At 35.4% G+C, this 17,489-nt stretch overlaps 1 long non-coding RNA gene across 2 annotated transcripts; it reads right to left on the bottom strand.

Annotated features, from left to right (window-relative positions):
- Nucleotides 1–15,173: 15,173 nt before the first annotated feature.
- On the bottom strand, nt 15,174–17,445 carry LOC144254477 (uncharacterized). 2 transcript variants are annotated; one of them, XR_013343494.1, is made up of 3 exons: nt 17,059–17,445; nt 15,946–16,018; nt 15,174–15,573 (listed from the first exon to the last, which is right to left on the bottom strand). It is a non-coding gene; the product is annotated as an uncharacterized LOC144254477 (long non-coding RNA). The 2 variants fall into 2 exon arrangements; XR_013343495.1 differs by having other exon boundaries at nt 17,337–17,445.
- Between the last annotated feature and the right edge of the window lie 44 nt (nt 17,446–17,489).

Here is a 17,489-nt window from a genome sequence, read left to right as displayed (position 1 = left end):
TACTTGTTGATTGATTGTATGTCCTCCTCTGAGAAGTGTCTGTTCAGGTCCTTGGCCCATTTGTTGATTGGGTTATTTGTTATCTTATTGTCTAATTTTTTGAGTTCTTTGTATACTCTGGATATTAGGGCTCTATCTGAAGTGTGAGGAGTAAAAATTTGTTCCCAGGATGTAGGCTCCCTATTTACCTCTCTTATTGTTTCTCTTGCTGAGAAAAAACTTTTTAGTTTAAGTAAGTCCCATTTGTTGATTCTTGTTATTAACTCTTGTGCTATGGGTGTTCTATTAAGGAATTTGGAGCCCGACCCCACAATATGTAGATTGGAGCCAATTTTTTCTTCTATCAGACGCAGAGTCTCTGATTTGATATCAAGCTCCTTGATCCATTTTGAGTTAACTTTTGTGCATGGTGAGAGAAAGGGATTCAGTTTCATTTTGTTGCATATGGATTTCCAGTTTTCCCAGCACCATTTGTTGAAGATGCTATCCTTCCTCCATTGCATGCTTTTAGCCCCTTTATCAAATATAAGATAGTTGTAACTTTGTGGATTAGTCTCTGTGTCCTCTATTCTATACCATTGGTCCACCTGCCTGTTTTGGTACCAGTACCATGCTGTTTTTGTCACTATTGCTCTGTAATATAGTTTGAAATCTGGTATCGCTATACCGCCTGATTCACACTTCCTGCTTAGAATTGCTTTTGCTATTCTGAAACCCTGGAATTTTTCACTTTTTTCCTGCTCACTGTGAAAACTGAAGCTCATGATCATCTCAAGCAAAGATCATTCCCAGCTCTGGAAATGCGATTTTGTATTTTCACATAGATTTTGTCCTATTGGTATTTCTGATGATATTGCATTTATGATAAGTTTTAAAGAATTGTATCCTGTGTTTATAATTGTTTTCCATGAGAAGGTTGGCCAGCATACCTAATCCAAAAAGAAGGTTATGATAGGAAAGTTAGTAACATCTTTAACAGAATTATTTAGAAAAACTCTACATGCATTCAGAGAAAAAAAAATCTACAGAGAAAAATTAGTCTAGGTTCTAACTTCTCTTTTGCAAGAGCAAATAACAGGAAATACTAGAGTTATAACTATGAGAAAAACTTAGGAAAGGGTGTTTGGCTCCAAAATTTAAGACCCAGGTGAGTTGTCATCCCAAAAAAGACATCATAGAACTTTCAGAATTCAGATCCAGGTGCAGTGGTGCAAGCCTGTAATCCTAGTGACTTGGCTGAGGCAGGAGTATTGCAAGTTCAAGGCCAGCCTCATCATCTAAGCAAAGACCTCTGTAATTTAGTGAGACCTTGTCTCAAAATGAAAAATAAAAAGGTCTGGGGAGGTATCTCAGTGGTACAACACCCCTGGGTTCAATCCCTAGTACCAAGAAAAAATAAAAAGAATTAAGAAAATATATTACTTTAGATAAAATTAAGAAACTAAAACTTGGTAAAAGTATGACAGGATTATCAGAGTAAAACATTCAGAATATTATGTAGAAATAATGCAAACATGGTCATAAACTGAAGATAAATTTCAAAAAATATGACTGGAAGAGATATATGACATGAAAACTAAAGGTTTAATACTAATACTGTGGTTTTTAATTCTCCTCTTTATATTATTAACATCTGAGAAGTAAAAGAGATATCAGAGAAAACATGAATTTCTATTATTTAAGTTCTCACTGGCTGAAAATATTACATATATACATTAATTTATTCTTCATGACATCCCATTAAGTAAGCATATTGATTTTTTTCTTCTTACTCCAAGAAATTACCTCAATCACAGTGGCTTGAAAACACACAAATTTATTACCTTACTAGAGCTCCATATTACTAGAGCTCCATGGTCCAGCACTCACTAACATTGATCTCATTGGGCTCAATTCAATGTGTCAGAGAAACACACTGAATTCTGTGAACACACTGTGTTCTTTTTTTGAAGTCTCTAGAGGAAAATGTTTCCTTCCCTTCTTAACTTACAGAAACTGCCCACAGTCCTCAGATTATAGACTCCTTTCTCCATACTCAAAGTCAGCAATATCAGGTAAAATTCTTTTGACATAACATCATTAATTTCTGGCTCTTCCACTTTTTAGGAAATTTGGGATGACATTAAACCTATCTTGCTATCCCATGTAATATCTATTTTTCTTTTTTATGCTTTTATTAGTACATTATAGTTCTAGATTATGACCTAATCGTACATTCATGGAATTTTACTTTATTTCAGTTTCATGTCCCACTTTTCCCTCTCCTCTCTCCACTCCCATTTGCCTTGCTAGTCTTCCTTTCATTCACTAATTTTTAATTTGTGCTTTATAGATATATATATAAAGGTGGAATTCATTGTGGTGTATTTATACATGCACATAGTATAATTTTGCCAAATTCATTCTACATTTTTTTCCTTTTCCTATCCTTCCCCCTTCCCTCTCAATTTCCTTCTATAGCTCCACTGATATTCCCTATATCTTTATGGGTAACCTCTATTTTAAGGTCAGCTGATTAAAAATTTTAAGTCCAGAGAAACCATAGAAAAGGAGAAAATCTTTGTCACATGCAACTCAGATTGAGCATTAGTCTCCAAGATATATAAAGAACTCAAAAAACTTAATATCAACAAAACAAATAACAATAAATGAGCAAAGGAACTGAACAGATACTTCACAGAATAAGAAATATGAATATTCAACAAATATATGAAAACATGTTCAACGTCACTAGCAATTAGAGCAATGCAAATTAAAACTACAATGAGATTTCATCTCACTCCAGTCAGAATGGCAATTTTCAAGAATACAAGTAAGGGGGGCTGGGGATGTGGCTCAAGTGGTAGCGCGCTCGCCTGGCATGTGTGCGGCCCGGGTTCAATCCTCAGCACCACATACCAACAAAGATGTTGTATATGCCAAAAACTGAAAAATAAATATTGAAACACTCTCTCTCTCTCTCTCTCTCTCTCTCTCCCTCTCCCTCTCCCTCTCCCTCTCCCTCTCCCCTTCTCTCTCAAAAAAATATTTTAAAAAAAAGAATGCAAGTAAGGGCTGGGGATGTGGCTCAAGCGGTAGCATGCTCGCCTGGCATATTAAAAATTCTCTCTCTTTAAAAAAAAAGAATACAAGTAATGGGGCTGGGGTTGTGGCTAAGTGGCAAAGTACTTGCCTAGCATGTATAAAGCACTGGGTTCAGATTCTCAGCACCACATATAAATAAATAAAGGTCTATCAACAAGTAATAAAATAAGAAAAAATAAAGAATGCATGTAACAGTAAATGTTGCCAAGGATGTGGGGAAGAAGGTATACTCATACTTTGCTGGTGGGACTGCAAATTGATGCAAATACTCTGGAAAGTAGTATGTAGATTATTTAGAAAACTTGGAAAGGAACCACCATTTGACCAAGTAATCTTACTCCTTGGCATATACCAGAAGAACTTAAATCAGCACTATATTGATGGAGAGGTAGCTCAGTGGTACAGCACCCCTGGGTTCAATCCCTAGTACCAAGAAAAAAAAGAATTAAGAAAATATATCACTGTTCATAACAGCTCAATTCACAATAGCTAAGCTGTGGAACTAACCTAGGTTCACTTCAATAGATGAATGGATAAAGAAAATGTGATACATATGCACAATGGAATATCAGCAATAAAGGAGAATGAAATTAATGCATTTGCCAGTAAAGGGATAGAAGTGGGAACTATCATGCTAAGTGAAATAAACCAATCCCAGAAACCAAAGACAGAATGTTCTCTATGATGTGCAGATACTGACTCACAAGTCAGGGCTGGGGAATAGAGGTTCACCAGATTGGACAAGGGGGATGGGGAGAATGGATGGGGGAATGGGAATGGAAGAGACAGTACAATGAATCAGACATAACTTTTCTAAGTTATTATATAAATACACGACCTTTATAACTCCACATCATGTATAACGACAAGAATGGGACATAATATCATACTATGACATGTCAAAATATATCTATATTCACATAAAACTAAAAGAACAAATAAAAAAGAAGGAAAAAAAGATTTTAAGTCCATCTGCAACCTTAGTTCCCATTTAACATGTAACTAACATACTAATAGTTCCAGGAATTAAGATGTGAAAACCTTTAAAAATGATTATACTGTCAAAGACTATCCTCTGTCCTCCTAAAATTCATGTCACTCAATGTTTACACCATCTTACAGTCCTCAAAATTCTGTCCACATTACAACATTAACTTAGAGTTCAAAATCTCATCTAAATCCTATTCATTAGCAAACATAAATTTCCTAAATTCCTTATTTTATAATTAAAATCTCAAAAGTACTTATTTTGTAGGGAAATAGATCAAATAAAGAGAAAGGCTTTAAATATTTATATTTATATTTATATTTATATGATCCCAAAGTATATTAAGCCAAGAACAGATCTGGGTAAAAACAATCTGATGGGACACATTTTCAACTCCATCAGACAATCATAATAGTGATATTACAGTATGCAAAACAATGCTCTGCCTTTTTAAGATGCCTACATACTTGAAAATTGTAAAAATTATTTTCTAATTCTTTGAAGAATTATGCAAAATATAAACTTTTTGGTTGATAATGGTTTTCATTCATTACTTTGTTTTTTTTTTTTTTTTTTTTTAGAAAACAGAGATAGTGTATTTGACAATTCACCAAAGGACTTCATTGCTGGAATAGACAAATACCAGTGACCTTTTATTTGTTTCTTAAAAAAAAACCAAAAAAACAAAAACATGATCCAGGGGATGGAACGAAGACAGGTGAGCTGACTCTCTTCAGGCAGTAGCTGGCTGCAACTGGATTATTCCCTCTCTCTTATTATTATTCTCTCTTCCTTTCTGCTCTCTTTTTTTTGCAACTACATTTCCTTTTATGCATGTCCTAGTTGTCTTCTGCATTTTCCATTTTAGAGGTCTTTTATTGGGTGCCTGTAAGACCTTAGATTTCTTCCACTCCTTTAACCAATTCTATTTGATAAAGATGCCCTTCTGTCTAATGTTGCTTTTTCTTTCAGACAATGAAAATAGCACGAGCTTTGAAATTTTATTAACCTAAGTTTGAACCACAATTCTGTTGCCAGCTGTGTGACCTCAGGCATGTTCAAAATCTCTCTCAAGCAGACAAGTAGATAAATGAGAACTCACTCCATTGAGTTACCATGAGGATTTTAATGATGAGCTGCTATATGCATTAGCATGTAATCCAGTAAAGTCATTCATTACTTTGAAAGTGTCCAACTATTAATTGTTGGCCTCCATATTTATCTGCCACTCTTAAGACTTCTTTGTACATGATGAGTCATTTCATTCTTGTCTGCTTCTAAGATTTTCTTATTGATTTTTGCTTTTGACACTTTTATTATGTATATCTGTTAATACCTGAGTTCATCCTAATTAGAGTTCAATGAGTTTCTCAGATGTGTAAATTAATGTTTTCACCAAATCTGAGAAACTTTCAGACATTTATCTTCAAATGTTCTTCTCCCTTTTGTCCTCTCTCCTTTTCCTCTGGAATTCTTGTTATATGTATGCTGGTAAGGTGTGATAATGTTCTACACATTTGAGATTCTGGTTATTTTTCTTCATTTTTTTACCTTTTCTATTCCATAGTCTGGATAATGTCAATTGACCAATATTAAAATTCCCTGATTCTTCTTGTGTAAGGCCTACTCTGTTGTTGAACTTCTGTAGTTAATCTTTCATTTGACACTGTACTTCTCCATTCCCTAAGTCTTTTTAATTGCACTCAGGGGCACTCAACCACTGAGCCACATCTCCAACCCTATTTTGTATCTTTTTTAGAGACAAGGTCTCACTGAGTGCTTAGCACCTCATTTTTGCTGAGGCTGGCTTTGAACTCAAGATCCTCTTGTTTCAGCTTCCCAAGCTGCTGTGATTACAGGCATGCGCCACTATGCCTGGTCCAGTCTCATATTTTCTTTTTATTGTTTAGACATAGTGTTATGGTTTGAATCTGTAATGTCCCCCAATGGCTCATGTGTTGAAGCCTTGGTCCCCAGTGCAGCAAAGGTTCAGAAGTGAGCTCTTGGTAAGTGATTGAATCATGAAAGCTCTGACCTCATCAATGGATTAAACTATTAATAGGTTCATAACTGAAGTGTAGATTACTGGAGGTTGGTATGCATGATATATAGAAATCTTCATTTAACCAGTAGCTAAACACAAAGCTAACAGCAGGACCTACATATAATAGGGATTGAAGAATTTGCAGAATTAGTCAAGGAAATAAAATTTTTTTATTTTTATTTACTATTATTCATTTACTGAATAGCTTATTCTTCATATGCACAAAATCCTGTTCATGCCATGTGGCTTTTTTAGAGTTCCTTAAGACTTTCTGTGGTTTTGACTCAGCAATTTCACAGTTCAGGTCTTCTGTTAAAGTTTTTATTCTTATATGCTGCAACTGGTACCACCTCCTCAGGCAGCTGCCATATAAAACTATCATTGCTGATTATTTTCAGCAAATATTTTGAAGACAAGATTTTTCCCAACAAGTAAATTTTGAATAGGTCACATAATCCATAACCCATGAAAATGGAGCTCTTTCAAGGAGCTGCCAGAAAGATCAGTAGTGCCATCAAACTGATAATGGGGATTTTTTTAAAATTCCAAAATGATGCTGCCCTCTGCAGTTTTAGACTGCTGGATTTCATAGCAACCATTTAGCCAGTGAGAATGAAAATAGAGCAAATTAAAATGCCACACAGCTTGATGTTCTAAGCAACATTTAGCTCTTTTATAGAACAACTACTTTTTGGATTATTGCAAGGCTGGCTAATTTCAAGAGTTCTAAAAAAGTTTACTTAGTAAATTTTGTCATTGTTTTCATGGATGAGATCATTATTTTTTTTTTGGGGGGGGGGGTCCTTACTCTACCATTCTGGAGTCCTAACATACATGGTAAAATATTTTGTTATTCCTCAGTGCTCAAGGTTAGAGGTCCAAACTCTATCAGTCTCCAAAGTTTCCATATGGTTTGGTCAGAGAAATGCTGAGAGCTTTTAGCTTTTCTTTTGTGTAGATAAGTGGCAAAATGTTTTTATGTTTCACAATATTACCTTTAAATGGATTAGATTCTCATTATCTTTTAAAAATGCATTTAAATTCCAATTTCAGTATGAAGAGTAACACAAAATTGTATATATAACTTACTGACAACAGCTTACTTTATCTAGCTATCTAACATTAAATAATTGCTGCCTATGGCTTTTTAACCCTATTTTCCCCTGTTAGGCCAGGTTTGGATACAGGAAATTATGAAACATTATCTAGCTATAAAACATTAAATAACATGAATAAATATCAACTTAATTTGTTATTTCTATATAAATCTGAGACTTACAATTTAGGATTCAGGGTGTACAGTAACAATAATTATGGGTCTGCATGGGTTAACAAAATTAAAGAATAGCCTTAAATCTCTTACACATTTAGAAAACAGTGTTAATGATCAGAAATTGACTTAGTCTAAGTAAATAAATATAAGAGAGATCTTTAAAATAACAATGTGGCCTTTGAATGACCATACACAAAAGAGAGCACTTACTGGTTATCTTGCTAGTAAATTTACATAAACTTTAATTTTATAAATTTTATATAACACTTATATAAGCCTTAGATGGATATAGTAATCAGATGTACACATATACCTAGTCACTTATGTTTCTGGTGTCAACTATACCTATACCATTATAATCTAAATGACAACTATTTGTTTAGCCAGTTATAAATTAATCATTTAAGACTTTAAAACAGGTGCAAACACTAAATTCTTTAAGACTTAGTTTCACTAAGTAATGAGACCAAACAAATGCATATATAATGAAATTATCTTCATAGATAAGAGTGAACCAATGTTTTAGATTTTTACTTCATGTCAGTACACCAAAGTTGAAATAACTGACTGTGCTAACAAAAGACCCAGGAGGAACACAAACTTCAAAATCCAGCTCAGGTCTTTTCCCTGGTTTGCGAAGTTTGCTGAGTACGTATCCAATTTATGTTAAAATTGATTTACTCATTTTTAATTTAGGTTACCTATGAAAACCAAGTTTAGTTAACATTATAAGTCATTTTTTTCTGTTGAAGAAAAATCCTAGAAGCAGCAATGAACATTAGAAGCAATGGACATTGTACTTAAAATATTTAATAGAAAAGGACATTTCCCATTATCTGATCATCTGGAAAAACAATGTGGATTAGTGATTTTAATGGCTTCATTATCTTTCTTTACCCAATTTAAATTGAAGTTTTAAATCACATGAATCAAAGTTATTTGGATCAATATTTTTGAATTTTGAGCACTTTATATGTTGATTCTGATATACATGTGTAAACAAGACAGTACTCAGAACAAATAAGTAAAGGCCTTATAAGTTTTAAAACTTATTAAAAGTTAACCCTTGTAAATTTTCCTCTGAATAAAGCACAGTGTAAAAAACTTTTAGGGCTAAGGATGTGGCTCAAGCGGTAATGCGCTCTCCTGGCATTCTCGGGGTGCTGGGTTGGATACTCAGCACCACATAAAAGTAAAATAAAAAATGTTATGTCCACCAAAACCTAAAAAAAACAAATATTAAAAAATTCTCTCTCTCTCTCTCTCCTTAAAAAAAATTAAAAAAAAAAACTTTTGTAGTTGGATAAAATAGGTCTGATCAGAAATTTTAACTTAGGTGCAAAGAATAAAACTCATGAGCTCAGAATTTTAAAAACAAGAGTCCTAGAAAAAAATGATATGGCCATGAATTATTTTAGTAAAGCAACATGAGAGAAAGAGGAGAAAGAGAGAAAGAAAAAGAAAGAGAGAAAAAAAGCTCTAAAGTTAAAGAGACATCTTTTTTTTTTTTTTTTAGTCTTAGGCCCCCTGTTGAGTCTGCCATTTTGCATTCCTGTGCTAGCTTCCTCTTGGCCTTGGCCTGGGAAATTGCTGCCTAGGGCTTTTTAGCCCTTAGGCCAGGTTTGGATACAGAAAATTATGAAGATGGCAGGGTCAAAGAACAATTGGGCCTTAGAATTGGTGGTACTGACAAGTTAAAGGAGAGAGGTATTGGAGTTGTTTTGTGTGTGTATATATATATATAAAGGCCATAGAGGAGGAGAGGGTTCTCTCCTAGTTGGGGACATCCCAGCATTTAGGAAGTATGGAGAGACAGAGAAGTGAGGAGGCCCAGAGAACCTGAGGGTTCTGAGAAGTCTGCTTGGGGTTTTGGACATTGTTGAAAAGCAAAGGGTTGAGACCTTGGTGAGGTCTAGGTGTGTGAGGAGAGGTCCAGTGATTGGTGGAGTCTTTGTAGAACAAGAGGTTAGCGTGATATTTGTAGGTATGATGAAAGTCTGAAAGTAGGGATTAAGTGGCTGTATATGTGTAAGGAAGTGCTTGCATCAGGCCATAAGGTGCACAGGTAATGATCCAGCACAGCTAGTCATTTTTAGTAGTGAGAAGCATAGCCAGCAGATGGTTTTATTTTGTTTCAGATATGTTTGGTTAAGGAGTTTGTAAGTAAGGTTGAGAGTGTGGTACAGGTGGTCAATGTTAAGTATAGTGAAATCAGAAGATCCAGAGGGAATAAAGAAGAGTGACATCATTGGGAGAGCAAGGGGGAACAGGAGCAGGCTGGGAAGATTGGGAGACTGTCCATGAGAGCAGGTATGTGGAGGACTAGGAACGTCCAGATTGGGAGAGCTATGGGGTGCCGGAGGTGCTGGGGGTAGATGTGGGGCATGAGCTGGGATGAAAAATAGGGAGGAGACTCATTTGCTGGATAAAAACGTGGGAAGCCTTGGGATCATGGAGTTAAGAATGGTCCATAGAGGGCTTAGTGGCCAGGAAGAGTTGAGCAGGTAAACAGGAAGAGCAGAGGGAGGATCTGGAGCAAAAGAACGAAAAGGGCTGAATATAGATAAGTTCCCTCCATTTTCTGGAGCGCTCACAGAAGTTATGTAAGTCCCCAAGAATGGTTAGTCAACCAATTAGCACCATTGTCTAAATCATATTGAGGCCTTGCTTGATTGGAGAGAAAAATGAGTTTTGTACCTTCTTGTCCAGGGCCAAATGGAGAGGCCTAAGCTGAGTTAATAAACATCCCAAAGAGAAGTGGGACAGGTATTGAATGGACTTATTACCATGGTGAGTTTACTAGAGAAGGCAAAGAGGCAAGTGTCTTTGAGTCTCAGGCTCCCAGTAGAAATTAGAGGAAGAAGCCCAGGGAGGGTCATCACCCCATCGCTGGGAGTTCCAGACTAACCCCAGAGGAAGAGGGTTCCAGAGGGATAACCGACATGGAGGTCTAAACTTGGTGCCAAGAGAGAGGAGAGAGAGAGAAAACAAAACAAACAACAACAACAAAAAAATTAGACTCCATACCCAGGGGGAGAATCACCAGGGGATAGTCCATCTGGGGATCAATTGGCCCATATTCAATGAATGGCTGAGGTGCTCCAATTAAAAAGGAAGATTCCTTGAGAGATTTGAATGTTCCATTTTGATTGAGGGTTCACCAAAGCATGTCAGATCCCTAGAGGGAGAGCAGGGTCGATGGTGAAATGTCCCCCATCTGAGTCACATAATGTTAGGACAGAATGCTCAAAGAATCTCTCGAGACAGAGTTCATGTTTAGAAAAAAAGTTTATTGACAGGTAAAACATGCCAGGTTGTCCATAGAGTGGTACAACAGCCAGAGTTATTTGAATCAGGTTTTTATATCTTTTTTTTTTTACCAAGGAAAAAGAGCAAGCTGGAAATGGCCTTGAGTGTAATAAGCTAGAATTGGCCTTGGGTATAGGTGGTCTGGTAAAGTTAATTCCTGTATTTAGTAACCTTGGGTGGGGGCGGGACATGGAAACAGGGCATCCCAAGTTTCTTTTTCTTGGCAGCTCAGGACCCTGTCCCAGGCAAAGATGTTGTTCCAGAACCAAAATGGAGTCACTATTGTCCAGGATATCCCATTAATTAATCTTCACAATATTATTAACAATCACTATTTTTAATAGATAAGAAAACTAAGGACTATAGATGTTAAATAACTTACAAAGTCATTAATATGTTCTGGGCCGCTGTGGGTACTGAACTTTCTCAATTAGTAATCAGAAAGGAAAAGATTAAACTTCTTTACAAAATTTAAAAAAAAAAAAGATTCTTGGATTGGAGTCAATAAAACAATAACAAGAAGCAATCTATCTGCTGTTTATTAAAGAAACAACCAAAACAAAATGACTGAGGTTAAATAAGAATGAATGAATGACCTGAGGTTTATTAGGCAAAAACAAAGAAAAACAACAAAAGCTAAAGCATTAACATCAAGGCAGATTTTAAGGCAAAAATGCTAAATGATACAAAGAAGCATTTCTTATACTAAAAGCATAAAATAAATTAGGTAGATTTTATAAAAAGACATGTACCTTTTCAGGATGAATAATACAAATTCAAAATGCACAAAATCCTCAAAATATAATTATAATAAAATTACACATTTTTCTGAGTATTAGGTAGATCAAATAAAATGTCATAGAAAAGTCTGTTCTTCACATTAGTTATATCAAAGATATACACATACTTTAAAAAACATATCTACGAATAGAATAAAAACCAAAATATTATAAATCTTTGTCTTTATAGTCACTCTTTTCAATGATTAATGCATCATATTTTCTTCATAGCAAAAGTTATTTTCAATGATAAATAATTATCCTCAATGACAAAATTAAAAAGCAGCCTAACTTGTGTAATCCTAAATGAAGGTACTGTGTGGTTGGTCCTTCCTACTGAAGTACAAGTAAAGCAAACGCATTTGTGAAGGGACTATTTCTCGGCCTTTCTTTCTGTGATTTTTAATGTATATTCACTAAATATAACACTCAACAATGAAAAATTTAATCCTCTAAACTGTTTTTAGCTAACATTAGGCCAGTATTCAGACTAAGTTAATATCCTCATAAAAGGAGGAAAGGGGGAAAGATGAGTTAATGGTGATGCTTCTTTTTTTTAAATAGAAAGAATTTTTTAATATTTTTTTTTTTTTAGTTTTTGGTGGACATAACATCTTTATTTTATTTTTATGTGGTGCTGAGGATCAAACTCAGCGCCCCGCACATGCCAGGAGCTCTTGAGCCACATCCCCAGACTAAATTGTGATACTTTTATACTTCTTCCTAGATGAAGCCATAAGAGAAGGACCATTAAGTAGGAGGGGTGTGTGTGTAGATGTGGGTATGTGTGTGGAAATTTCAAATTTTCTTTTTTAAAATAATGGTTTGCTGCACAATTCAGTTAACCCTAAATCTCCCAGACTTGTTCCTAGTGGAATTTCCTCTGTTACAGGGTCTGGCCAACGTGGATGGCCCAGGGGGGAGGTTGTTCAGTTGATCAGATCTTCATTTGTCTTTTCTACTTTCTGTGATTCTGTCTGTCCCCTTCATCTTTCAGTTTTGAACATGGTGAGAGAGATGCTGCTGATGGTGGTGTTCTGTTTTCTGAAGGTTTCAAGAAAAAGCAACATCAAACAAATAAGCAAACAGTTTCTGCTTCCCAACTCTGTAGGACTAGGGGAGATCCCAAAGCTGTTTTGAATGATACAGATGCTGATGTCTCTGACACTATTTTAGGTGTGGGATTGGCAGTGGGTGACAGAAGTAAATGAAAGGCAAGAAGAAGAGCCAAGCAAAGGGATCTTGGGTCGCTGTTCCTTCTACCATAGTTGTTTTAGAAATCCCAGCTTCTAGCCAGACAATCCCATAATAACTCTATCAGTCTCAGTAGTTACCTTGGGCCAAATGTGGGAAAAGATGCTGAGAAAGGTAATGTCTTTTTATTGGGTCTGACACACAGTAGAATCAACAGGTAGGGAGAAGTACATCATGACAGAGTACAGGAGATCCAAAAGGTTGTTTTCAAGGTCAGAAATCCAACACAGATCTCACTGGGTTCAAATCAAGGTTTTGGCAGTGGTGCATTCCTGTCTGGAGGCTCTAGTGGATCATCTGCTTCCTTTCTTTTCCAGTTTCTAAACACAGTCCATTTCCCTTGGTTGTGGCTCTTCCTCCCTCACCCCCTTTTTTATTTATTTTTAATTTTGAGACAGGGTCTAAGTTACCCAAGCTGGCCTCAGACTCAAAATCCTCCTGGTATTATAAACATCTACCAGCATGTATACTGAGCAATATTTTGGCCCTCTCAGAAATCTTGATCTCCTGCTTGATTTCAAATCTCAATTTCTCTCTCTCTCTCTCTCTCTCTCTCTCACACACACACACACACACACACACACACACTATATTCATAATTGCTTTTGTACCTATCTTCCCAGGTTAATCAACCTTTCTCCAATAGTATCACATAGTGTTCTAAAGGCTTATCGAAATTTATTCACTCAATTACTATAAAATACTTTCTGAATAGATAACGAATGGAAGGATATTTCTGTCTAATTCAGTATCCATTAGCAACTTGTAATTATTGAGAAACTGAAATATGGCTAGGCACATGCCTATAATCCCAGTGACTATAGAGGTTGAGACAGAAGGATGACAAGTTTGAGGCTAGACTCAGCAACTTGTTGAGACTCTGTCTTGACATAAGAAATTTAAAAAGGCTCGGGTGTAGCTAAGTAGCAGAGCATTCTTGGGTTTAATCTTTAGTATTGGGAAAGAAAGAAAAAGGAAGAAAAAAAAAGAATGATAGAACTGGATAAGATGGCACATGCCCGTAATCCCAAAGACTTGGGAGGTTGAGGCAGAAGAAATACCAAGTTCAAGTCCAGTCTCAACAATTTAGTGATGACCTCAGCAACTTAGCAAGACTCTTGTCTCAAAATAAAAATAAAAAAGGGCTGTGGCTTTGTGTTAAAGTACCCCTGGGTTCAATTCCCAGGCTGGGTCAAGCTGAGAAATGTTCTAAATTCAAAAAAACAGACACTTTGGACACTGCAAAAAAAAAAAAAATTCTCAATAATAAACTTTATATTGAGTATATGTTGAAATGATAATATTTTAGATACACTGGGATAAACATAATTGAAGTTAATTTCATCTGTTATTTTACTTTCTTTAGTGTGGCTATTATTAAATATAAAATTACATTAATGTGATGTCATCATTATACAAAATACATGTATGAAGATTTGAATTTGGTATCAATATACTTTATATACAAACAGAGATATGAAAAATTGTGGTATATATGTGTATTAAGAATTGTAATACAAAAAAGAGAGTTCATGTATAATGGCATAATTTGGTGTGAACATACTTTATAGAGAGTTATGAAAAACTGTGCTGTAAATGGGTAATAATGAGTGTAATGCATTCCACTATTGTCATGTATGTATATTTAAAAAAGGATGGATCAAAAATATATAAATAAACCCTAATTTTTTGTATTTTGAAAAGGAAGATTATAAGAAAAAAAAGAAAATTTAAAATGTCCTCACGTTTCTGGCTCATACTATATTTCTATTGAACAGTACTGTTCTAGGGATAACTACATGAACGTGAACAAGCAGTCCTATCTTTCAAACTGATTTTAGTCTGGTTAATAAAAACAACAAACAAAATCATATACATAAACATACAGACACACATGAACATACTCATACATGAATATTGTATATAAACCTAGGGAAGAAGAGTAGTGTAAATCTTAATTCAAAATTATTATTTCCATATTGATGAAAACTTTGCTTATAAAATACTGCCACAAAATTTAAATGAGGTTGAATGATTTTTACAGATATATACAACTTTTTCCCTTACCAAAAATTATTTGAGAAATATTTCAAAATGTAGAAAAGTAATCAAGAGTATTAAAATAATAGTTATTTTCCACCAAAAAGAACTGATGGTAGTTTTATATTAACTTATTTAAGTCTTTTATTAATAATAAGATAGTTTAAGTTAAGGTAACTTTGTATATGTTTAGGACTGGGGAGAGGGGAAAGCTGGATGGATATAGGAAGGTTTGTATATAAACTCTACATGTAACTAAGAGTTTCTTACTTTGTGGTTAGCACTAGACTAGGAAAGGAGTTGAAATCTGGAATAGAATGGACTGTACTGTTTCTGTACAGATTTTTTTAATCACAAGAAAAATTAAATTTTACCATTTATTAAAATACCCAGAGTAAGAACATAAGGTTTCCACATATTATAACTCCATTCCTTCTTTTATTCTTTGTTTTAAACATCTGTATTTATAAATGCCTTGGAGGGGGGGACATTGAACAGAAATCTTTAAAAGAATTATTTTAGTAATTCAATATTAATTGCTGAGTGATGCAACTATTGTCGACTTTGTTATTTTGTTCTTAATAGGCTTCTGCATTTTCAAAGAATCTATTATAAGCCAGGCATGGTGGCACAGGCCTGTAATCTCAATATCTCAGGAGGTTGAGGCAGGAGAATCACCAGTTCAAAGTTCAGTAGAAGAGAGGCTAAGCAACTCAGTGAGACCTTGTCTCTAAATAGAATACAAAATAGGGCTGGGGATATGGCTCAGTGGTCGAGTGCCCCTGACTTCAATCTCTGGTGCCTAAAGGAAAAAAAAAAATCTATTATAAGCAATCATTTTATAATTGTAATGCTATGAGTAGAAAACAACTGGCACTAAAAATTAAAACTATTAAAGAGTGAATATACTAATAATCCTAGTAACATTGCCATGCTACTAAGATACTCAGACAATGACTTTGGTCAAGATGAAAAATTTTTTAAGAGTGCTTGATCTTTTCATTTCTAATTATGTATGATTAATTTCTATGGTCTATTATATCCATGGCTGGTAAAATTTTTAAAAATGGCACTGTCTTTGGAAAAAAACTGAATGTATATATTATCTTTAAAATATTAAAATTACTTAAAACGGCTTATATGGGCTGGGGATGTGGCTCAAGAGGTAGCGCACCCGCCTGGCATGTGTGCGGCCCAGGTTTGATCCTCAGCACCACGTACAAACAAAGATGTTGCATCTGCGAAAACTAAAAATAAATAAATATTAAAATTATATAAATAAATAAATAAATAAATAAATAAATAAATAGAACGGCTTATGCCCTTTACCCCAGTATTGCCACTGCTCAAACATTTTCCCAAGAGGGGAAATACATGTGTGTATGTGTGTGTGTGTGTGTATACACACACACACACACACACACATATATATATACACATATATATAAAAAATTGATCATTGAATCTTAGGTACAATTGAGAAAGTTGGTGAGATTAAAAAAGAAAAAGTTAAACTACAGTGCATTGTAAAAAGTATAATAAGGCATTCATAGGTGCATGCAAACAATGCTAATTCTAACATATATTTCCCAAACTTTGGATGCTATTCAATAAAACAGCTCATCTTTGTAACAGAAATTATGAAACAAAATAGACAAACACTTATGCAAGGCTAGGTGAAGGATAAATTTCGTGTGTTTATGCCATGATTATTACATGAAAAGTTAATATTGTTAAGTATAAGGAAAGTAAGAGAATACGTGAAAATGAATAGCCTTTTTTAACTGGGGTAGGAGGATTGAACAACTCTCTCATGAACAATCTTGGGATCGACGGAGGCATTATACAACTTTCTACTTTTACTTTCTAGCTACCATCATTTTAAATTATCCAGTATTATGTCATCAAAAGCATTTTTTTCCCAAAAGCCCCATCTGATAAATACAAATTAGAACTAGTGTTGTTTGTAAGCACGCTATTACTGTCCTTAATATTTAAAAAACACTTGAATTTTTTCCAGAAGTTCCAGAATTAGAGAACTGAGTACCTGCAAAGGGATAACCAGAGGCTAATTTGAAATAGCAACCAGTATCCTAGGGTCTTGGAGAAATAGTAACCACTTCTGGCATTGTATTTGATCCATAATTTTCTTTATTAATCTTAAGTGCTTTCTACTTCCAAAGTGATTTGACCGCAACTGTTATTAGAATTGGCCTAGACGCCTGCACTTCCTCAGTGCTGCCCACAGCAACAGAGTGAACACGGATGGACACTGACACGCACTTACAAGAAAAGATTCCTCCACTCTTCCTCTCATTTACTCACTACGAGATCTGCGCGGGGTCGGTGTGTGGAAATACTGTAGTATTGTGTATGCACTTTGAAGCAGTCAAGGGGTAAATAAATATCAAAACTGAAGTATAACCCAAAAAAAAGGACGCGGGGTCGTGGAGGAAGGCGGAGGGGGCGAGATGACCAGCTCGCTGCAACAGAGACCACGGCCAACAAGGACCACGGCCAACAAGGCGCGACTCCATCGCGGGCAGCCCCTCAACCCCCAGATACCTTCAATTTCTCCTCTTTGCGCTTCAATCTACACTTGCCCAGCATACACCTCCGACCTCCGCTTACACTCGCGGGAGCCTGACCTACCCGCCCGGCCTGCAACAAGAGATCCCGCCTCCTCCTCCTCCACCTCCGCCTTTTCTCTTCTCTACT

The sequence above is a fragment of the Urocitellus parryii genome, chromosome 4 (assembly GCF_045843805.1).
Source record: "Urocitellus parryii isolate mUroPar1 chromosome 4, mUroPar1.hap1, whole genome shotgun sequence".
Classification (NCBI taxonomy): Eukaryota; Metazoa; Chordata; class Mammalia; order Rodentia; family Sciuridae; genus Urocitellus; species Urocitellus parryii.
Note: the sequence above shows the minus strand (reverse complement) of the source record. Positions and strands in the feature narration are given on the sequence as shown.